The sequence below is a fragment of the Podarcis liolepis genome (assembly GCF_965112155.1).
Source record: "Podarcis liolepis genome assembly, chromosome: 4".
NCBI lineage: Eukaryota > Metazoa > Chordata > Lepidosauria > Squamata > Lacertidae > Podarcis > Podarcis liolepis.
The window spans coordinates 50,718,119-50,741,417 of record NC_139558.1 but is presented as its reverse complement, the minus strand read 5'-3'; the positions used below and the strand labels follow the sequence as shown (position 1 = coordinate 50,741,417).

The 23,299-nt window shown below is 44.8% G+C and overlaps 2 long non-coding RNA genes across 4 annotated transcripts in view; one reads left to right on the top strand and one right to left on the bottom strand.

Annotated features, from left to right (window-relative positions):
• The window catches only part of LOC310704701, a 46,934-nt gene that overhangs the window by 11,950 nt on the left and 11,685 nt on the right, over positions 1–23,299 (bottom strand). The gene's annotated exons all lie outside the window — the stretch shown is intronic.
• On the top strand, positions 7,163–22,792 carry LOC310705514. Of its 3 annotated transcripts, XR_014525359.1 has the most exons (4): positions 7,163–7,866; positions 16,144–16,320; positions 20,884–21,479; positions 22,484–22,792. It is a non-coding gene; the product is annotated as an uncharacterized lncRNA (long non-coding RNA). The 3 variants fall into 3 exon arrangements; XR_014525360.1 differs by lacking the exon at positions 16,144–16,320 and having other exon boundaries at positions 22,484–22,788; XR_014525361.1 differs by lacking the exon at positions 7,163–7,866 and having other exon boundaries at positions 15,363–16,320; positions 22,484–22,788.

Below are 23,299 nucleotides of genomic sequence, written 5' to 3'. Positions count from 1 at the left end.
GCTGAAGATCCTTAATGAAGGCACTTCCCACCCACCCGCCATCTCAGTGACACTGTGAAAGATTTACTTTGACATTCCGGAGATCACAATATTATGCCAAATTATTCATAAACTTACAGCTATTAAGGAAACACAAACTCAAATGCTCTGCTTAAAGAATCAATCAAGAATACAATTTGCATGGGAAAGTGCTGGTGGGTGGCTCTAATTACAAATCCCCCAAGAAAAATTAAACCACACTTTGCTCAGTAGGGCTCTATCCATCACCCAAACGTCAGCTTCCTTAACAGAAAACAGTAACGCAGCAGGTTGGGTTTTCCTTGAAAACTGAGGACATAGTTCCACAGCTGAGATCCTATGGCTGAAGTACTATAGGATTTTGTTTTGTTTACATTTCTATATTCACAGTCCTTGTTCACCTCATGGGGAAAACAGGAGATGCAATGCAGTGATTAGGGAGGAAAATCCAAGATCACGACTTCTGCTTTCTGATTTGGAATGTGGCCCAAAGCCTGTTGCTTAATATCTCCCGCCTTCAGGTTTACGCAGGAGAATAAAAGCTACCTTGCTAAGGTGTTGCAAGGCTTAAACAATTATTGTTTGTACACAGCTTGGATTCAAACATGCTATATGATCCAAATGCCAGCCACCTACCATGCACAAACATTTTACGCACATTCTGAAAGCTTCAGCCAAACCAGTGAAATCAAGCTGTATCTCATCCAAATGTCAAATGAATTCAAAGACTTATGCAACAATGACTCAAACATACATTTTGATTTTTAAAAGTCCATTTTTAATAAATGGACTTTTATGAGATACGCAAAGTACAGATTGCTAAGTGCAGAACAAGATATTCGAAGGTGAACACACTGTGCCCAGAGATTAATGAAGTACATCCCTCTCCCCAATTCTCATGTAGGCTCTGGACTGCTTGGCTGGGAGTGGTAATTTCCTCTCTTTCCTAGAAAGCTTCCATGATTCCACTGGCTTTGCTGGCCTTATGCTGAGCAGAAAAACCAGTATGCCAGTCCTGCTGTGGCATAAAACTGCTATCTCTGGAATGATCAGTCCTATCTAGAGCCCAAAGCATAAGTACTGACTCAGGCTGAAGCTACATATGTCTGGCATGCCATTGTACGCCACTTCCCCCTCACAATTCCATAAACCATAGAATCATAGAATTGTAGAGTTGGAAGGAATCCCAGTGGTCATCTAGTCCAACCCCTGCAATGCAGAAATCTCAACTAAAGCATCCATGACAGATGGCCATCCAGCCTCTGCTTAAAAACCTCCAAGGAAGGAGAGTAGGGCTTTAAAAAGCCCTAAACGGGCTTTAAAGCCCTAAACGGCCTTGGTCCAGTATACCTGAAGGAGCGTCTCCACCCCCATCACTCTGCCCGGACGCTGAGGTCCAGCGCCGAGGGCCTTCTTGCGGTTCCCTCATTGCGAGAAGCAAAGCTACAGGGAACCAGGCAGAGGGCCTTCTCGGTAGTGGCGCCCGCCCTGTGGAACGCCCTTCCAGCAGATGTCAAAGCGATAAACAACTACCTGACATTCAGGAGACATCTTAAGGCAGCCCTGTTCAGGGAAGTTTTTAACGTGTGATATTTTATTGTATTTTTGGTTTTTATGGAAGCCGCCCAGAGTGGCTGGGGAGGCCCAGCCAGATGGGCGGGGTATAAATAATAAATTATTATTATTATTATTATTATTATTATTATTATTATTATTAGTCCACCACCTCCTGAGGGAGACCGTTCCGAAGAGATTTGAGGTTCATATGCTCTACCCTGTAAGGGGGAAATGGGTTGAGGCATTCATTGAGCAGCACATGTCCAGAGGGGAAAGGGTTAAGTAGTCTCTCCCTTTGTACTGTACCTCTTATTATGCTTACCTCCTCCCAAATCTGCATATATATATTTTTTAAAAAACATGGGGGGTCACATGCCTTCATGTCAATTTGACAGGCATTGCCATTCAAATGGTATGCGCCACGTCTTATAATCAGTTATGCAGGGTGGGACTTACCTCACACACACCCCAAAAAAATATTCAAGATGGCACCCTTGAGGGGAAGGAAATAGTGCGGACAACTGCTGCAAGGGACAGTGAAGGTGAGAGAGAAGGTGCAGAATCGATAAAGTGTTGGAGGTCTTTTGAAGAACATGTTTGCAGACCCTCCAGAAGCTCCCTTTCTGTGCTGAAAATGCTTGTGTAAAAACATTTGGTGCAGCCCCAATCTCAACTGCTCACTTGCAAGTTCAAAGGGCATATAATGTGTTTGGGATTCAGCTCTCAAGAAGATTGTCCTCACAGTCAGGAATCAGTCAGGCACTCTGGAAGATGGCTCAGCTTTATTACTGAGAAAAAACTGAACCACATGCCCAGCTGGGAAGTCAGAGACATGCTGAGAGAGATTTAGACAAGAATAAGAATTGGGCTCTTGCAATCCCCTTTTATGCTTATATTTTATGTAATCATTTATTACAGTTTCTTTTGTTTGACAATTGGGGAATATGAGAAATGTGAGGAGGCTTGTGCTCCCTGAAAAGCCTTTTGCATCTGCTTTCAGGAGCCAGAAGCTGTAAGAGACATCAGGAAAAGGAGAAGTCTTGGTAAAGAACGAACAACTGACTAATCTGGCAGCCATTTCCACTCTGGAGTTATTTTCCTCTGTAATTTGCTTGTTGTCCTAAAATTTAGGAGTTGGAAAATCTGTGGACTGGAGGGAACTTATATATACTTTTCTCCCTCCCTAGTAAGTAACCTTGAGAAAGTCTCCCAGTTGGTAGGGGTATAAATATTCCAAACAATAAAAAAAATCAATGATGATTTCAAGCTACCAATGAAAACTCCGTTAATAACACAAGAGTACTGTTGTACGTCGGGTTACATACGCTTCAGGTTACATACGCTTCAGGTTACAGACTCTGCTAACCCAGAAATAGTGCTTCAGGTTAAGAACTTTGCTTCAGGATGGGAACAGAAATCGTGCTCTGGCTGCGTGGCGGCAGCAGGAGGCCCCATTAGCTAAAGTGGTGCTTCAGGTTAAGAACAGTTTCAGGTTAAGAACAGACCTCCGGAACAAATTAAGTACTTAACCCGAGGTACCACTGTAGTTAAAACAGCCTTCAATGGCACTCTCCAGATGTTTTGGATTACAACTCCCATCAGGCCAGTCAGCTTGTAAAAGAAAATGTTTTCAAAACCATTGTGAACATATGAAAAGGGGGAGCCTGTTAGATCTCCCCAAAGCGGGAATTCCATAAAATCAGGAAGAAATTGTCTTTTCTGTTACCTGCCAACCAAAGAACAGGGCTCTAAAGGTGGTATTCAGGGCTCATTGGGGTGTTCCATCTTTAGAAGAGGTGCATCATGGATGTAACAAAAGAAAGAGCCTTCTGTCCTTGACTTCAGAATACCCCCCCCCCCAAGGAAGGTATGCCTGGCACTGGCAACTTGTTTTTTTTGCCCAGACAAAAAACCTATCGTGGTCATTTTAGCTGATTGAGTAGTTTTACTCCTCTTAATCCTATTGCATTGTTGATTGTGTTTTGTAATACGTTTGTAATGTTAAACTTTTATGTAGATTGCCCTGAGTTCCTTTAAAAAAAACCAACATAGGGTGGTCTATAGATTTAATAAACAAACAAACACATAGCCATAGTTTATACCGAACCCAAAAGCAGCAAGGGAAACAATGGAGTTGATTAGTGTGAGGTGCTCCAATTGCCATTTGCAACCGATGGTCTGGAAGACACCAGCTGCAGCTTCTGAGATATAGTAAATCCAGACACACATAGTAGTGGGTTAGGAGAGCTGAAAATAATGCCAACATATTTCACATCTGGCAACCAATGTGCCCCTTTGGTTTCAGATAGTACATGGGTAAAGGTAAAGGTACCCCTGACCGTTAGGTCCAGTCACGGATGACTCTCGGGTTGTGGCGCTCATCTCGCTTTACTAGCCAAGGGAGCCGGTGTTTGTCCCAGGACACAAATTTCCACAGCCCTCTATGGTCTATGGTGGCTCATTTACCAAAAGTAATGTATTTAGCATTAACTAACCAATCCAAGCACCTTGTCCACATCCTCAAGCCTTACTAACTGAAATTCATCCAACACAACGGGACTAGCCTGTGCTCTTGACAAATTCTGAGATCCATCTGCTGCATTCTCAAAATGCTTTGCAAACAAGTCACAGCAAGCTGCCGTTGCTTCTGCCACCTTCTTCTGGCCAGACTGTAACAGACCCCTCATTACCCAGAAAGACTCTGCTGGGTGGCACATTGAGGATGCAATGGAAGCAGCCTAGAATGAGAGTGCTGTGTGTGGTTTTACGTACTAGTGACACCTCAGGCTAAGCTTCTACATGACCACACCTGGTTCTTCTATGTAGATGTTAAAAAGCATGGAAGATAAGACCCTTGCAGCGCTTCACAAGCCAGAGAGGTGGTACAATGATGTCTCACCACCATCTCAGTCTACAGATGGATCAAAGCCACTATGACAACTGTAGTGGACACTGAACTGAGAGCATCAGATAATTGTTTGGAAACTCAAAACATTTGCAAGAGACTCTTATTACACTTATTTAACACCCACAGTCTTCAATGTATTGCCTAACAGAATCTGGTTCTGTGAGGTAGGGTATGCAGACAGGCCACAACTGTAATTGGCTTAGCTCCTCTGATGTCACAGAAGGATTAGGTTGAGCAATATAGAATTAGAATTCTTTTTGCCACAGACTGTAGTGTCAAGTTTAGAAATGCATAAGGAATTGCTAAGTATAACTTCATAAATGAATCACTTGCCACGGACCTCCTCCTTTCTCTATCCATTTCTTCCCTTCTATGCAATCTGTCCTGTCATTCTAATATATTTCAAAATAGAAATCATATCGGCTTCCTCCCTCAGTCAAAGCACTACCATTCATTGAGCATGTTAGCAGGTAAGGCTCCTGAATGGGTGGGTGAGGGGAGTTGTGGCTTTAGCCAGGATTTCAAAATAAAAACAGGGCATGGTCCCAGGGTTCCAGATTACTGACATCCATTACTCAAAATAACACTAGACTTTGCTCAGGCCATGTTTATTGTGACCTATTTGTGTATTTGTTTTTGCCTGCTCCCCCAAGTTGGTGGAATCCCAGCTGACAATTCAGACAGGATTCAAAACATTTGGGACAGGAAATCATGTTAGTACATCACATTCTCATCTCAGATGAAAATCAAAACAATGATTCACCCTGCATAGAAGTGGAGTTCCAAATGTTGGCATAGAGGCATCACTGTGAGAGAGATTTCAGGTAATGCTTCAGGCTACTGATAAGAACACTACAACTGGCCCATTAAGTCAGGGGGCAGAGAGCAAGAATTCCACTGGACTCACCATCTTGGTGGCTTCTTCTCTTTGCCCCTGGACAGAGGGAAGCTGAGGGGTGAGGTGGGAGAAAGAGCATTCCTTCCACCTCTCTACCCAAATAACTTTTTTTAACTAAGCAGCTATGCTAAAGCCCTTATGACCAGTAGCGTAGCATGGGGAGGGCCACAGGGGTGGCTGCCTTGGGCACAAAATTTCGAACACCCAGAGCTGCCTCAACACAACAGCGTGCTTCTGTTTGCTGGGCTCCATTGGCTTCTCCATGTGAAACAAGAAGTAACCTCTCCAGACAACAGAATGACTCTTCTTATCTCTGCAGCTGCAATCTCCTGGGTGATGCAGACACCTTTAGGCAGTTGAATGTGCATGCATATTCCGCCCATTTCCCTCCCTCGCATTACCTCCTCTGTGTGGCCCCGGGCACTGGTAACCCACACTATGCCACTGTTCATGACTGGCTCCTAGCTGGTCACTGGAGCTACAGCTTTGTTAAGAAGCAGAGGGACGGGCTCTCTTCCCAGTTAACTGCCCATCTTGGCTCTGCTATAATACAGCCAGAAGTGTTCTTGGGCTTTTGGTAAGAACAGACAGAACCTCTCACAAATGAATTGTATTTTATTTTGATATAAAATACAGCTGAGGCCTAGCACCACTAACTCAGGGATGGAGAATCTGAGACCCCTCTGGATGTTGTTGGATTCAGCATGACCAATGATCAGGGTTGATGGGAGTTGTAGATCTTGGATCTCTAAGGGTATGGATATACATGGCTGCCCTATCAGTCAGTCAAAAGAGGGATGAGCTCTTCAGAAATGCTTTTGCTACACTGATAAGGAAGAGATGAGATTGAGTCAAAAGGGGCTATGCCACTCGGCACACCACAATGGGAGGGGGCCTTGGGAAGCTGGCTTAGTGCTTCCCAAGGGAGACTCCCTTTCAAAAACTATTGTTGTACAGAAATGCCAAGCTTTACTGGGACAGCCTAACTTTTCTTCCCTGCAAAACGATTCTTGTTAACAATGTTTGCAGCTTTTTGAGGAGCCATAAACGCTGGGCTGGGCTCTGCCACTCGTTCCTGGTAATCATCCTACGTGCCACACATTGGGTGATCTTTCTCTGCCCTCTTGCTGACTCCTGAGCTTGCTGACGTCTGACAAAGGGTGTGTCAGATAACTTCAGAGGGAAGGAGGAAAACACTTCTGTGTGATTCCCTCGCCTGCCAGTGTCCTAGATAGTGGGAAGGCACAATTCCTGGCACAGCAGCTCTGCATGTTTCATCTCCTTGATAAATGCCAAGCAGATAATTAGCACTGGATTGATTTAATAATAAAGTGACCACATGCTGCACTCACATGAGAATGTGGCTGCTGTGCCAGTTCTGTTGTTCTTCCTTTTCTCAGGCCAGCCCTCTTCCCACTCCCTGCTACCTCTCCCTAAATACCAACTTTGCTATCAGACCCCCCCACACACACACACAAACACAGACCTTATAACAAGCAACCTTTTCAAGAAGCCATTAATCCCACTCCACTCGACCTATGATTGTTTACAAAGCTATTTCTCTTTTCTTTCAGCGATGGTCTCCTTCCTTCCTTAGCTGTCCACACACAGCCCTTTTATCTGGCCTTGGGGGGTTACTGAATAGCCAGCTCTTTCCTTCCAGGGAACTGCTCTTTTGCCTCCCTAGCTGACAAAAATGGAGAACTTGAAGTGTATAGCTCCTCAATCCCACCCGTCAGAGCCATGCCAAGACTATTCCCAGAACCTACAACAAAGAGGAGCTTGTGCAACCGGTAGTGAGTTTGAGCAACTTCCCCTTTGATCAAATGCCGTATTGAGCTTCTGTCCCATGTGGGTGTGGGACAGAACACTGTCATAAACAAATAGAGCAGTTGTGCCATAGTGACCTCACTGCGGAATCTGAAGCACCTTCGTTTCTCAAAGCAAGGGGACAGATGTTCCCATTCCTCTGGTGCGGTCATGCGCTCAGGCATGAAGGATTAACTATTTTTGCTCCGCTCCCTTTTGTTGACATTTAAATCGTAATGTGAACCTCTCAGGTAGCTTGAATATAGCAAAGCCTCACCTGTAAACATGTGGCAGCCTCATCTAATAAGGAAGGAAGGCCTCGAGGACATGTGGAGTGATTTGGTGAGCTGGCCATGGGTGTGGAAAGAGTATATATCACAGCTCCTTTCCCACCCAGGGCAAGTCTGAGTGATTGCTGCCACTACACATATAGGCCTGTCATTTTCTCTGGAAGACTGAGGGTTAGAATGGTGCTCTCCTTTTGCTCCTTTTGACATTCTGGCGCAAAAGTGAGTCCATTCCCTGTTCCACACTTTTCACTTTACAGCAGTAGTGCCTGGATAGCCATATGGAAGAGATCTCTCCTCCCACCTTCCAGCCACTACTTCAGATGTGAGCGCAGACCTGCAAAGATCATCGCAATGTCTTCCATGTGGTCATGGCTCCACCAAATAGGGTAGGTAAAGGTAAAGGGACCCCTGACCATTAGGTCCAGTCGTGGCCAACTCTGGGGTTGCGGAGCTCATCTTGCTTTATTGGCCGAGGGAGGTTCCGGGTCATGTGGCCAGGATGACTAAGCCACTTGTAGCGAACCAGAGCAGCGCACGGAAACGCTGTTTGCCTTCCCGCTGGAGCGGTACCTATTTATCTACTTGCACTTTGACGTGCTTTCGAACTGCTAGGTTGGCAGGAGCAGGGACCGAGCAACGGGAGCTCACCCTGTCGCGGGGATTCGAACCGCCGACCTTCTGATCAGCAAGTCCAAGGCTCTGTGGTTTAACCTACAGCGCCACCTGCATCCCAATATGGTAGCACATGCCAAAATCAGCAATCCACTCATGACACCAAGGCAGCACCACAGCAACAAAGCAGCTGATATGAAAACTTCCCACTCACTTGGCACAACAATGGACAAGATAGCTGCTTGCAAACCATACCCTGTTAGCCTGCCTACCACGTGGAAAAGAAACATTTCAAGTGGGAAATTTTGAAGCAGCCCTGAGATCAACATGCTCAAGCCAGGAGTGGAGTTCTCTCACTTATGCACCTTGTGTATTCCCTCCCTTGTCATTAGGGATGGGGGAATATGTCAGTTTCATTTCCTCTCCTTTTCCCAATCTTCAGCACAGTTCAGTTTGTGATTGCTTGATTATTTTTTTAAGGCCTTTGAAAAATTTATCAGCATTAAAGTGTTAATTTCTCTTAATATACACATTTTTGCATGTAATTTTGCCCAATATACACATTTTTGCAATTTCCCCTAATATAATTCATTTTTATGCTATTTTCACAAACACGTGCATTTATATGCACACTTTACTTTAGTCCATGCATTTTTGTACATATGAACGCTACAGCTCTATGATTCGATGATACTAGGCTGGAAAACTGCATTCCAAATTCAGAGAAGTGAATTGTGAAAGAGGGTTGCATTTCAATTTGCGTATGATTTCAGAAAGTGCAAGTTTTGTAAATTCACCTTTAAATATGAACTGAATCAAATGTCTTCACAATCCACCACCACCACCCCATTTGGTTTCTCAGATATGGTCATGAACAAGTCGCATCCACAGAATATTCAGAATGTCCAGCTTTGTGGTCTAGGCTAGTCAGTGTTTCTGTGGTTTTGTAATGGAGCATTTATTTCACCTGGCTCTGCTCCGAGCATCAGCCACTGTCCATGGGTGCCCTCCGTTCCAAAACAGGAAGTAAACAATAAAGTTGAACAAGAACCTTCACATCTTGTTGCCTGTTTTCTTCCCTTCCAAGGCAACACTGCAAAGCGTAATCATTCCCCAGTAGTCTCATTTGGCAAGCGCTGCCTCCAATTCCTGAAAATTCCCTGCTGTGAATAGCTTAATAAGAACTATGGAAGTAATTTTCCAGCGTAAACCTGTGCAAATCTACACAGAAGAAAGTCTCATCAGGTTCAGTGGCTCTTACTTCCAAGGAAGAGTGACCAGAACTGCTGCTGTAGCTTGTTTGCTACTTGTGACAATTTGCACATAGCCGAACTTTTTTCCTTTTTTTAGTGATTTGCAAAGTGCATGACTTCTCACTAAAAATATCACAGGCTTATACAAGTCTGCTGGAATCAATAGATTCCAGTAAAACCTTTGATTCCAAAATGTGTTAGTGGAGTACTTGGCGTAGTCTGCTCTTAATGCTTCCAGCGTGAGCCCTCCCAGAGGACTAGGAGAGTGGAAGTTAAATGTGAGGGAGACAGATAAAACACTGATTACTTTGGCTTGGCTGTGCCACCTTATCCCACCCAGAAGGGGGGCTGCACTTAGAATTCATCGTTTGGCTGTGAATTGGCTTCTGTCAACAGTTTAGATTAAGGCTGCCTAAAGTGGCATTTATCTTTGGGGCTATTGATTAGATTCCTTTCTAATTTTGCTGCTTGCGTTCCCCTTGGTGTTTATACCATAAATGGCTAAATTGAATCTTTGTTGGTCCCAAACAGGTTGCTGAAAGGTCAGAACTTTCGCTCAGTACACCCTTTATCCTCCTAAATATTGTACACCGAATCTCTGAAAGATATACACCACCAAAGATGTGTTTTTGAGTCAGCGCACAACATTATTTGGTGTGCAGTGTGTGAATACGCACATGGCTAGCTGAACTGTTGGACTTTTACAAGGCCTCCCTTTTAATTCAATTTTCCTTTCCTTGGGACTGTTTGAGGCTTTTCCTGCGTGGTGTGGGGGAGTTGATGATATTGTACCACACGGATGTTAGTGGAAAATCAAAGCACTAATATCTTCCTCTTGATTCATATTGTATCTCACTCTACAGTCGCCCCAGCAGTTTCAGCGTCTCATTTTTCCAATCTTAAATTCAGTTTTCCACATTTCCACATCACTTTGTGATTCTGTTTTTTGAAATTGATCAGATTTTCAGTGTGTGAGTTTCTCCTGCTATACCCCTTTTAGTATGTCATTTTGCCTAAGACAGTTTCACAACACAATTGTCCCTAACAGGACACATTTTTAAATGTTATTTTGCATTGCAAAATTCAGAGAAGTGTGAATGTTGAGGTGCAGATGTGTTTCGGCTTATGTATTGTTTCGGGTGGTGTGAATTAAGTAGGCTCACCTTTAAATGCATAGGGCATCCAGTTTCTACCTCATTCTTACTTGCGGTCCTCATGAAACTCCAACTCCAATTATTCCCAGGTACAATGGGATGTAGAGTTCAGCAAGTATATCAGCGGCTACTAGCCATGATAGAAGCCACGCTCTGCCTCCTTGATATACTTCTAAAAACCAGTTGCTGGAAACTGCAAGAGAGGAGAGTTCTCTTGTGTTCAGGTCCTGTTTGTGGATGTCCCACAAGCTTCTGGTTGGCCACTGTGAGAACAGGACGCTGGACTAGATGCGGCATTGGCTTGTCCCACCTGGCTTTTCTTATGTTCTCATATCTGTTTCCTTTGAAGGGCAGAGTGCGAGCCATTTACTGCATGTGTTGTTGGTGTTTTTTTCTTATTTGCAAATATACAAGCGGAGCCTGGGGAACCAGGGAAGCAAATGCAACGAAGCGAAAGTAGCACCAGTTAACCCCAAAGCAAACAACATATCCCTCTCTCCTCCCACACCCACAACCAAACCGCAAAACTTTGCATGTTCGTTGCTGGTTACATTCCAGTTGCAAAACTGTTCATTACAGCCCCCACCCAAACAGGTATGGCTAGTCAATTGCTGCCATCATTCAAAAGCCACTGAACAAGCATCTTCAAGTCATGAATGTCACAGAGGGAGCATATTTAGCTATTAAATTAAACAAAACGGGGGGGGGGGGGCTAGTCAAAACATGACTCACGGTATTGGTGTTTACCTTTAAAGGCCTCCATGTTTTGGGACAGAGCAGAGGTGGGGAACCTCAGGCTCAGGGGCCAAATGTAGCCCTCTGGGTCTCCCTATCTGGTCCTGGCCACACCCTCCCAAGGCCATGACCCTTACTGCTCCTGCTTCACATCATCCTTGTGTGCACACCCTTCAAGTGTCCCTGTTTTCCCAGGACATTCCTGGAATTACAGAAGCCATCCTGGCTTATGATTTGCTCCCAGAATATCCCATTTCCCCCCTCCAGCACTGCCACTTCCAAGCTTGGGGAGGACAATGAGCCAGTGCTTGCACTTGAAGCAGAACCCTCATAAAGCGGAATCCTAGTGTGCAGGGGAGGCAGTTCCCCGCTGGAGCAGAGGTGGTGGACATGCGCAACGCTCTTGCCAACCCCTCTCTGCTGCTGCCCAAGCCACCACCACTGCTGTAATAGCGGCCTGAGGTGCAATGTGGGCAGAGGAAGGGAGTGAGCAGCTGCCAGGTATGAGCTTTGGCAGGGGAGACGGGCAGCTGACTGTCACAGCAGCATGCATCTTTTGGTACTGCTCTCCCACACAAGCCAGGTGACTTGTGAGATGGCGCAACAAGCGTCCCGATTTTCAGCTGAGGAATGTTGGAGAGCAGTGCTTTCTTTCTATTAAAAAAAAGTTTAGGGGTACTCTCATTTCCCTACTCATATTGAAATAATGCCCCTCAATGAGGCCAAACTTAGATTCACAAAATGTTTAGGGGTATGCGTCCCCCCAGGGGGAAAAAGCACTGTTGGAGAGTACGTGAGTGCTTTTTGCCTGGCTGGAATGTGTCCTTAATCTGTGATCATGCTGGCTGGAGAAAAGAGAAGGGCAGGTGATTGCATGTAGAAACCAGGCTAATGTACAAAGGTAATTTTTTTCTTAGTTGCCCAGCCCACTTTTGCTTCAGACTCTACCCACCACTTGTATGTGGCCCCTGTCAGGCTGCCCAGCTGGGAATGAAAAAGATTCCCGACTCCTTCCTCAGAGACTCTGTTTCCCTCCCCCACCCCTACCATGAGCCATCATGCCAGCAATGAAGACTTTCTTGTTTCAGTAGGCTTTTGGGAACTGCCTGTTGAGTTGCTGTCATTGAAAAAGGTGGGATATAAATTAGATGATGATGATAGAACCTGCTTCTGATGTCTTCACTGTGTCTACCCAGGAACAAGAACAGATGCTCTTCTCATGCTACTTTCCATAAAAGATCTGCTTCTCTGATGGCTTTGTTTTAATAGACCCTAGCTTTTATCATTGTTTATATTAATGTTTTAACCAGTTGAGCTGTTGGATTGAAGCCATTTGAATCTGCAAGAGGACTGAGAGGGCTGGAGAGCACAAGCACCCTGCTTGCAGTGGTTGTGTTTCTCCAATGCTGGCGCCCTTTACATGTGCCTAGGTAAGGAAAGTGAGAGGATCTATGGTTTGGAGGAGCCCCAGGGGCTCACAGCACAATGAGGATGGGGAAGCAAAATGGGAAGGATGCTCCAAAGAGAGGCAGGTGAGTTAGAGGCAGCAAGTCCAGAGCTGGGATGGCTGAAGAAAGGGGGTAGATAAGCAACAGGTTGAGCCCAGGAAAGACTGGAACTGAATGAATATCTCCTGGGGAAAGGGAGAGCTCAGTGAAACCACACCCAGGGCCTACAAGCAGGAAGGGAGGAAAAGAGACAAGACTGATGATCTGGAAGAGGGACTAAGATTTCTAGTAAAAATAATATGTTAAAGAAGATGTTGATCCTGCATAAACAAATGGTATGTGCAGCCCATACTTTGAATGCTATGTAAAATTCTGGCATCCTTTCTAAGAAAAGATACGCAAATGTTGAGCTGCCTATAGAAAAGTTTGACCAAATTATTTGCAGGTAAGGTGAGCAAAAGAGACCCTAGAGATGAGATTTTTCCAACTCAGAAAGGGACAGCTGATTACCTGGGCACTATGAATATGAAGTCAGTGTTTTGCATCCATGGCTTGTATGCCTGGTACATATGCATGTGTCTATGAATTATGGGAGTCTATGGGCACAAGCTTATTTCTTCAGAGTTTACAGTATTTGACTTTTATCCTTTTTATCCAAACAACCCTCTTTCATTTTGTGGTAGGCCAGGCTGAAATGTAGAGTCTGACCCAAGGTCAGCAAGTGAGTTTTGTGGCTGAGTGGGGATTTGAACCCAGGTCTCCCAGGTCCTAGTCTGGTATTCTGACCACTACACCATGGAGAACTGCTGCCAGTCAGTGTGGACAATATTGAACTAGCTGAATCAATGACCTGACTTTGTAAATTGCAGCTTTCTATTGGGTAAGTCCAAAACTCAGTAAAAAAATTGAACCTAGATTTTCTACTGTAACCAGGTGAACATTCTATTACTGGACCTTTGCTGTAATTAGTGCTGTAAATCCAGAAGGACCCAATTGGCAGGAAAGAATCCCTCCAAATTTAAACTGGTGTAATATGTCAGTGTTTGGCCTGTAACTGTAGCTGGATGTCAGCCCCGCTGCGACACACCCTTTCTGCACCTGTTTGCAAAGGATAAACTCTGAATTCCACAACCCACTCCATCCCTAGCTGAGTGCCTCAGATTCCTCGTGAGGTGCAGTGCAAGATGTCAGCTTCTCTGCTGCCTGTGGTGATATCACAGCTTTAAAGAACATGTAAGATCGTGGTGTCATCATTATCTCTTATAGAAATATATTATTTCATGTCGTTTTTTGATGGAATCATTTGGAATAGCAAGACATAATCAATTTTTTCATGGGCCCATTTGTGTCTGTTGCTTTTCTGATCAATGAGTGAAATGACCAGCGAGGCACATCTTTGCTCAAGATGTGGTTATTTTCGGAAGTGACAAAGATAAACAACGAAAGACTCTTAAGAACTTCCTTCCCTGTTTATTTGCCTTCTAAGGATTCAGATGTTAAAGATCAACAAATGTTATCTAGCTGTAATGGACACCACTTACTATTACTAAACACAGAAACTCAGGTACTCAGGTACTAAACTCAGGTACTCAGGAATATCTCGTGAGTTCCTGTGCTCCAGCATTCCCACATGTGAAAACTGTAATGCCAGAAGCCAAAGCGATTCTAGTGAGGTTGGAGGACCAAACTGCACATTATGCAGGAGATGTGCTACTGGCGCTCCTCGTGCACTTGCTTTTATTTTTAAGCAGTTGAGGGTTGTGAGGTTAAAACTGGGGCTGTGCACATGCCCTGCCCTCATCAGATTTGAGGCCCGATCCAGTGCTTCAGAAAGGTCCCAGTCTGACTTGGATCTGGGCCCTGAAGCAATTTGAGGCCTTTTAGTTTTTAATTAGGGTTTTAAAAATAGAGTTTTTAAAATAAAATAAAAAGTAAAGGGCTTTCCACCAAGTAATACACATGTTACATGTTGAGTTTCTTGCATTTAGTTAAATTGCATGAGTCAGCACACCCGCAGTATAATAAATGAGCCTCACCCTGAGAAAACCACCTTTATGGTCATAGTATCTCTCCTGTAACAGTTAAGAGTGTTGGACTAGTACATGGGAGACCAGGGTTCAAATCGCCATGAAGCTCACGGTGTGATTTTGGGTCAGTCACTGTCTCTCAAACTAACCTACCTCAAAGGGTTGTTGTGGAGGAGGAGAACCGCATACACCACCTTGAGTTTGAAAAGGTGGAATATAAATGCAATAAATAAATTAAATAAAATGTGTGCCCTTAAGAGATGCCCTTACGCTCCTTTAATCTGTTATCCTCACATACCTACTCACCACACCCAGCCTCACCACTTGCTCCTTCTCCTGCTCTGTAAATCATTGTTTTGTGTTTCGTTTTCATTTAGTCCACAAAGAATGGGGGCAGATTCCATGTGATCTCAATTACTTCTTCTCCCTGCCTCCGTCTGCTACTTTCCAACTCTCTTTGCTTCCCACCCACCTACTTTTTGGAATCCTCAGATTACTCCACGTGGACCCGATCTGACTTATCTAGGGCTGCTTCGACCAGCTCTGGCCAAATCCCAGATTGACCTAAATCGGCCCTATTCAGTTCAGGATCCGGCTGGAGTTGGTGCACTGCCCTGGTTCAAATGTTCCTTAGAGGAAAGATGGAGTGCAAGTGCAATCAACAAACATTAATTCTGTGCAACTCGGCCGAATCTGTGCTATAATCTGACACCTCGTCCAAAGGTGTGCATTCCAAATTATTGCCCAAATCCATGTAGGAAAGCCGGAGTTCCTTACTGGACTATAGATCATCAGCCAGAGTATGGAAGCGATTCATAGACAACTGGAACCAGACTGTCTAATCTGTGGGAATAATCAGACCATATAAATTCAGGCTAGCATCAGGGAAGAGTTAAACACAGCAGTCTGGAAAACTCTGTCCAGATGACTTCCTGATAAAGTTTATACAAGGATAGCTTTGTAGCAGTGTGTGTACATGTGCGTGCGCACAAGGGTGCTTGTGTCTACGTGCCACATGCCCCGAATCAGGGTGGGACAGGGCTCCATAAGGCTTGTCCCGAAAGAGCTGCCATCGATCATATCCCTCGTCTAGCAAATTCTGATGGACAAACCAAAGCGATGTCTTCCCCGCCCCTGTTGCTGTGCTGGGTTTACGCAGGCCGGCTCAGATGGGAGGAGCGCCCGGGAGAGCTTGAATCTCTTTAAACCAGAAGCAGGCAAGCGTCATGCCCACAGCAGTTGACAAGGGGAGGGTCCGATTGCATCAGGAGCCCACAGCCGCTTCTATGTGTGATGCATTTCCTCACACGTCTTTCTCGGCTGTGGAATTTGTGTCAGACTGCTTCAGCAATGTCAATTGCTGGGCCTGAAAATGTCAAGCAGCACAATTACAGCCTTCTATTTACTTTGGTCGCATGGGTTCCTGATTTCTAGGAAAAAAAGATGCCAGAGCTGAAGTCTGTCTGGAAACAACACCCTCTGATCTGGAAGCTTTCCCGCCTGCTCCTTGATGTGTGTGTGTGTGAAGTTTTTCTTGCCGTTGCTCAGAATGGAATGAAACCTTGCCAGGAGGAAGTTTGCGCTTCCCAAACATTTGTTTGCCAAGTAAAGGTAATGGGGGAGAGTATATAACACCCCCCACTCACCATTTATCCCCCACAGCTTCTCCTTTTAGGGCATTTTCCCGTCAGTTTATTTCCAGGCTTGAAGCTGGTTGTGAGAGGGAGCCATGGGGAAAACAGTCAAAATGATATGCTGAAGGAAAGAACTGGCGGGCAGGAGAAGGGTTAAGCACTATCTCTCACTTGCCAATTCACCCCCACAAATCGACACAGGACTGAGAATCCAATGCATCATAACATGTAGTTCTGCCCTCCATTGTGAAATAAAGGGCTGTCTGCACCTGCTCAGAGGCAACACCATCAATTTCTACTTCATTTCCCGTAGTTGAGCCCTGGCACTGAAAACAGGTGAAAGTCAACACAAATTAAGTAAGGCTTCCCAATATTTCCATTTGCCTGCCTTCCCTCTCCCACGTCCTGCTATTTTCTTTTCTGAAGTCTGTTGTTGTTGTTTTTAATGTGCTACGTTCATATTCTGGCTTCCGCCGAGGAGCTCAAGGCAACATGCCTGGTTTCGCCCTCCATTTGTTCCTCTCAACCTCCCTGGGAGGTAGCTCAGGCTGAGAGAGAGCTATTGGCCCAAGGTCACCCAATGGCTGAGTGGGCATCTGAACCCGGGTTCCCCCAATCCTAACTAATCTGACACTCTCCCCATTACATTATGATGGATTAAGGGCCAAGGTACTTAGTCACAAAAAGTTATAATCTGAGAAGCTAAACCTGACCCTGGTGCTGCTTTTGCTGCCCTGCCAGAAGAGGCCTCCTTGGCCTCTCCTTAGTGTGGAAGGCACCTGTGCCATTCTGTCAGGTGGGCAAGGAGGAGGTGGAAGATGTTCACAACTACCTCTGAGCAGCTCCCCTGCATCTGCTTTGTGAAACAACCACGGGTGACAGAGCTCAGGGTATCGACCAATGGGTAGGTTCAGAAAGATCTGCATGCACTGCAGTTAGTAATGCTCAAATCTGTCACTGTTGCTTTCTCTCTGTTTCACAAATTTTCCAGGCTTAAATTCAGTTCTCCACATTTCCATAGCAATTTGTGAATTTTGTTCAAGTCCTCATCAGCATTTTAGTGCAAATGTCTCCTGATATACAAAATTTGGTATACAATTTTGCCTAATATACACATTTTTTTGCAAAGCAATTTCCCCATATATTTTCATAGAATTGTAGAGATGGAAGTGACCCCAAAGGTCATCTGGCCCAACCCCCTGCAATGCAGGAATTCTGCCCACAGTCGTCCCTGGATGGGCTCACCAACCTTTTGCTTAACAGCCAGACACACTGACCCATTGCACTACCTGAGGAAATTGCCAATTTCGTTTGCTATTTTCACTATTATATGCACTTTTATTTTTATTTTTCACTAATACATGCATTTTTATTCAGACTTTGCCCCAGCATATGCATTTTTGGACACATTACATGGCTAGAGAACCGCATTGCAAAATTCGGAGAAGGGTGATTTCAAAGGATGGTTGTGTTACAGATCATGCATTGTGTGAACTAGGTAGGTTTGCTTTTAAATGTGATCTGAATGGAATTTCTCTCACATCCCTAATTGCGGCCCACTACTTCATGTTTATATCTCTGGATTGTGGCCAGAAGTGATTTCAGCCTTCCACGAACATTTCACAGTGCATTGTTCCTCATACGCTCCATTTGAGCTGAAGCTGTAGAGACCACAGCTGTTCACCTTGCTCGCACTAATTTTTGTTCAGCCTGTACCCACATCTGCCTACAATTAGCAGTCTCCCTTACCTGGATCCCAGCCTGAAGCCTGCCATATATGCACATCACGTTAGCTCCGATTCCCAACATGAATTGCAGCCTAATATAAATTTCCCTCTACTGATGTGCAGAGGGTCAAAACATAGGCAGATTCTTTCTCTATTACTTCATAGAATTCAATCACTCTCAGCATAAACAAGGTATTTGAAAACGGTGTACAGTGAACCAGGAATACAGGCTGCCTGAGCTCACAGAAATCAGTGTGGAATTCAACAGGCTTGCATGCTGACCCAAACGCTAAAAAACTGCTACGTTGCCACAAGTTGTGAAGTAGGACCTGCTTGTCACCACTCCACTTCCTTGGTTCTAAATGTTGGAAGCACAGTTCACATCCTATTACCCTCCAGGCCAGCCTTTCATTTTGTGTTGATGTAATGAAGACACAACAGTTAATGTGATATGATTACTTTTAATTACTTTTCATTTGCTTTATTATCCACCCATCACCCCAAGGTCCCAGGGCGGGTCACAACAATTTAAAATGCAACATTGTGATCACAAGAATTTTGTGGGTCCTAAAAATGTACGTCTCATGTGCCTAAAGGACAGGATAAATAGGTGTGATGGCACAAAGAATGCCCTCTGCTGGACCACCACCCCAAGCTTCTGAAGGTGGTGGAACTACAAAGAGGGCTCCTACTGTTGATATTAACACCCAAGCAGCTCTGTGTGGAGAAGATCTTTTAGATTTGGGGGCCATACATTTAAAGCACATGGCTTCCCTCAAAGACTCCTGGGAGTTGTAGCTTATGTGGGGTGCTGAGAGTTGTTAGGAGACCTCTATTCCCCTCATAGCAGGGGCGCCAACTCCTAGGGGCCCAGCTCTTTTGGGTCCCCCTAACAATTTGTGGGGGCTCCCCCCCAATGTTAAAAAGAAGCAGGGGTGGAGGGGGCCAAGTATGGAGTCAAGCACAGTGCAGTTTCAGTGGCCTGCTCCTTCTTCTCCTCTTCCTGCCATGGAGGGGAAAGAAGGGGGAAGCAGCCCCCGGCTGGTGGCAGCGGTAGGAGGAGAAAGAGGAGACTGAGTGCCAGAGAGGAGGAGCCGCCAGCCATTGAAGCTGCGCTACCACCCCTTGCTGCTCCCAACATTGCGTGTGTGACATCACATGCGTGACATCAAACCCCACCCCATCTCCCTCACATGTTGGCACCTCTGCCTCACAGAGTTGCAGTTCCTAGAGTTCTTTGGGAAGAGGGATTGTTAAAGCAGTGGTAGAATCCACACACATTAGAAATGTGTATGTGTCATACTAAAAAAAAGAGCAGGCAGAGGAAGGAATCTTGCAATGAGCTTGTGAAGTAGCTGGGGATTGTGCAAATGCAAAAAGAGTGCCATCACCTCTCCCCCACCACACACAGACAAAAGAAATCAGCAGAAGAAATTTGCCAAGTCTCTGTGGTCAAGGGGTACTTTTGCACAATGTCAGCATAGCTTAAAAAAAAAGAAAGGAGGACAAAAGAAACAACAAAGCAGAAATTGGCCAATAGTTAGGAAAGGAGGTTTATGCCCTGAGCTAGTCTTGGGTCTTTGGGATGTTCTTTTAGCACTTTAATGAGGTACTAACTTAACACACACACACAACAGGAAATTCCTCTGTTGCTAATCAGAGGCAATGGGTGACAGGATGAGATGCAGACACAAGCAGCTCCTTGAGCAATTATCTGTGACCAATCAGAATGGGGAAAGCCAAACGACAGTGACCAGGGCATCCCCTGAGAGATTTGTTTCAGTTTCACTGGCTTCCTGCAAGGAACATCTTTTGATTGTAAATGGAGGTAGTGCAAAACCAAGGCAGCAACTGGTCAAGGATGCTCTAGGGCAAAGAGAATGTATAAGCGGCATGAAAGAGGTCTGGGGAAACAGGCAAGGCCGATTCAGTTTCTTAGAATGGTAGCGGGAACAGCAAAACAACAAGATGGGGCCTTCCCCCTGGTCCACACAGCAGAAGTGTCACTCACCCATGACTCGACTACATGCAGTTTATTCTGGGAGTAGAGTTCCCATGATCTTCAATAATATCAGAGCAAACTAACAGGGTACAGATGAAAAGAAATTTACCAGATAATCTCTCAGGGAGGAAAATAGAGGTGGGCAAGGAAATTACTTGCTGCTGCTGCTGTTTATTTATTGTGGGGTGTCTGAATGATGCAGCAAGCACTGCTGACTGCTGGCGGGGTGTCATTGCTAAGATGATGAGCTTGGAGGTCCTGGGTTCAGATCTCACCTCTGTAGGTGGCTCAGATAGGCAAGACACTCTCTCTGAGCCGCAGCTATCTGCAGAATGGAAATAATAACACTAACCTTCTTTGATTCCATGACCTACCTTGTAGGGTTGCTGTAAAGATTGCAGAAAAGTTGTCTGTGCATCATTTAGATTTGTCAAAAAGCAGTACCTAAATACAGTGGTACCTCGGCTTAAGAACTTAATTCGTTCTGGAGGTTTGTTCTTAGCCTGAAACTGTTCTTAACCTGAGGTACCACTTTAGCTAATGGGGCCTCCCGCTGCCGCCGCCGTGCCGCCACCACGCAATTTCTGTTCTCATCCTGAAGCAAAGTTCTTAACCTGAGGTACTATTTCTGGGTTAGCGGAGTCTGTAACCTAAAGCGTATGTAACCTGAAGCATCTGTAACCTGAGGTACCACTGTATTTTTTAATTAATTTTAAGCCACCTTGGTTATTCTGTAAAACGGTGGGGTATACATTTTGGAAATAATTAAAATAAATGATCACTAATAAAACAAGTGTTTTCTGCTCTCCAGATATATACCTACTGCTCCTTCTAATAGTTCAGGTTAGTGAATGCTGTGCATTCTCACAACAACCCTGTGAGTTAGGATGGGCTAATAGACAATGACTGGTCCAAGGTCACCTTGTAAGGATCATGACTGAGTGGGGATTGAAGTCTGAAGAAAATACCTGCAATGGATTCGACTGTCACTTCCAAAGAAACGTTTTTAAAGTGTGAGAAATCTCTCTGTGTGTGGAAGCTGAAGCAATACAGAATATGCAAGAGGTTTCTTTTATCTAATACTAACTATAGAAATGTGCCAATTGTGGTTGACGATACTGGATTGAAGGGGGGGAGGGTGAAATTGGTCCTTGCTGCAGTAATAATGTCGTCAGATAATTTCACAATGAGTTTCAAGCCGGATGTGTCTTACAGCTCTTGGCTCTTTCCATTCAATCCTTCTGTCAGTTGTAACTATCACATGCCAAGTTTTGGACCCTGCTGAGACACTTGGAATGGTTTATGGGATGCTGTTGATTCGGCAGATGACGTATGGTCCAGATGGTCCCCCTGTCATTTAAGGCGGCTGTTTCCATTTGCTGGCGTCATATCATTTTCAGCGGAAAGGTAATTCTTTCTCCCTACCAGATCCACCGCATATTCTTTCCCAGGCTTCACAGTCTTTAATATATAGCATATAAGTGCTGGTGAGAGAAAGGAAAACTCAGTGGGGGAAGAGGATATGATTTGCATCCTGCACTCAGGCACAGGGGCAAGCAAGCACCTTGGGGCAAACAGGCCGTAGTCAGACAGGGTGAGGTCGGGCAGCTGGCAGACAGGCAGAAAATCAAGATAGTTCAAATGGAGAACTGGCAGCAGCTTTCCTCAGCAATAAACTTCCTAGGCCAAAGGAAGACAGCGGAATGCGCCCCATCCCTCCTACTTTTTTATTATTTTGGCATTAAGGATAAAATTTTACAACTCACCAATGTCACTACAAAATATACATATTAAATTATGCCATCAATTACGCTGGCTTCCTATAGCTCTGCCCATTCCCAGCATAAATAAATTGGCTTTTCCAGCTGGATAAACGGGTCTTTGAAAGGTTTCAAATGTGATTAATAAATCAGTGACAATAAATAATTATTGTCATACGGAGGCCAAATGACATCACTTGGGAACAAATCATGTTTTTAAAAAAGTGCAGAGCAAACATTCCATCAGGACCACTAACAACCTCAGGACAAAAGCACCCATTGGCACCACAGCCTTGCTACCTATCCTAAGGTTCCTGGGACTTGACTATGGTCACTGTGAACAAGGGAAGAGACAGTGAGGGAGACAGGTGAAGAAGAGCTTGTCCACACTTTCTAGGCACGGGTCCAGTACGTTTCTCGTTTGCCCTGCCACTTTCCCTGGGAAACCCCATAGTTTACCGCTGAATCGGGTTTTCTGTGGATTGGAACTTCCTCCAATTCGGTGGGGTTTTCCTGGGGAAACAGCAGGCCAAACAAAAAACCTCTCAGACCCATGCCTAGGAAGAAGAGCAGAAGTAAACATGGGATAGGCCAAACCCAAAAATGTCAGAGCCTGGCCTAGTTGAACTGTCCTCTCTCTTCTGCCCCCAGGATAGCCTATCACCTACTACCTCATGGGGAGGATCCCAGGAGAGGGAGGGAGGTTGGTGAAGAAGATGTCAAGGACCTGCTCCTGTTCCAACTAGACTGCTCCCTCCTGTCCTTGGAGCCATCTGCCATTTACTGTCCTGTAAGGAAATGCCGTGATGACTTTATACAACAGTATTGTTCATTGCTTATTTCTAAAGAATGTATTTCAATGACAACCTGTAAACTGGCTTAGAAAGACTTGTGAATGTCCAGAAATGTAGGGCTGTGATAGGAATAAAAATAAATGAAGACAAAGGTGAATAAATAGATTAGCATGGTTGTTGTTGTTTTTCCCCCAAATGGCTGTATACAGAGAGTAAAAAGGACCTTAAGATCAAGGAGTTTGTCCTCACAAAGAGAGCTAACTGATAACAGAAGGGCCGCTAAACTCTATATTCACTTGCATCTTACAGTGGTGCCTCACAATACGAAATTAATTCGTTCCGCGAGTTTTTTCGTCTAGCGAATTTTTTGTCTTGCGAAGCACAGTGTCGGAAAAGTTTTGGAAAAGCTTCAAAAATCACCAAAAACCTCAAAAACGGCTACCACACCGTGTTCTATGAGTTGCTCCTCGAAGTCAAGTCGCAACTTATTAACGGTGTTAAGAAAAAGGCAACAAACTTGCAAGACGTTTTCGTCTTGCGAAGCAAGCCCATAGGGAAATTCGTCTTGCGAAGCAGCTCAAAAACCGCAAAACCCTTTCGTCTAGCGAGTTTTTCATCTTGTGAGGCATTCGTCTTGCGGGGCACCACTGTATTCATTTCAAACTATGACAGG